Below are 1,031 nucleotides of genomic sequence, written 5' to 3'. Positions count from 1 at the left end.
GACTATACTCTCACATATATACAGGCATACTATAAGACCCAAGTAAAAACATTCCCAACAATTCAACTTCTCTGGTTGACATTAACACCCCCACCCCCAATAGGGGCCTTCATTCCCACATTTTAGAGCTCCATGAGCTCCATTTTGCAGAAGCAAAATCTTTTTTACAGGTTCCAGAAGACTGAAATTTTGGAATATGCGCATAAAGATCAATAGTATGGGATACATGTCTCATGATTAGAATATTTTTAGGGTGTGTAAAGAGGGAAAGAACCCTCATGTGCAATTTTGATGAAATTCGAATCATATGTATTCCAGTTCCTTACAGAAAATATAACAGAAAAGTCTCATTTTTCAATTGCATGTCACACGGGCAACGCCGGGTATCTCTGCTAGTTTATTATATAAATAATATATACGTATAAATTACGATTAAACCGGATGAAATATGTCACAGGGAATAACATTTTTATGACCGCACAGCAGTAACTCTATTCAGCTGAATAGACGTCAGTGATTGGTTGAAATTACAGAAATACGACAACTTTAACATGGAATAACTTGCGATGTACGTTTTTTTGTTAAGAAGACTAAGAGTAAAAGATGTTTTATATGACACATTCTACCAGTGTCCAAAGTTTCAATGTGTTTCGTTAAGAAAATACTGGTGCCCCCGTTTTGAAATAGATCCGGAAAATATTCTTAAACCTTTTAATAGCAACAAACTCTTGGTTTATTTAAATACTAAGTTAATAGCCATATTTTCTTGACATATTTGTGAATAGGCGCAGGAATGATGTGTGAGCTATTTCATCCCTTTTATGTTTGTCTGTCCTTGTTCGTCCCCTCTTTGTAATGCCTTTATGGCAAATATTTATGAAATAAAGTAGCTTACCAACCACATGGTTCTGGGTTCAGTCCCACTGCGTGGCACTTTGGGCAAGTGTCTTCTACTATAGCCTCGGGCCGACAAAGCCTTGTGAGTAGATTTGGGAGACGGAAACTGAAAGAAGCCCGTCGTATATGTGTAT

This window comes from Octopus bimaculoides, chromosome 9, assembly GCF_001194135.2.
Source record: "Octopus bimaculoides isolate UCB-OBI-ISO-001 chromosome 9, ASM119413v2, whole genome shotgun sequence".
NCBI classification, from domain to species: Eukaryota; Metazoa; Mollusca; class Cephalopoda; order Octopoda; family Octopodidae; genus Octopus; species Octopus bimaculoides.
The sequence above is the reverse complement of the archived record's forward strand: the minus strand, read 5'-3'. Positions refer to the sequence as shown.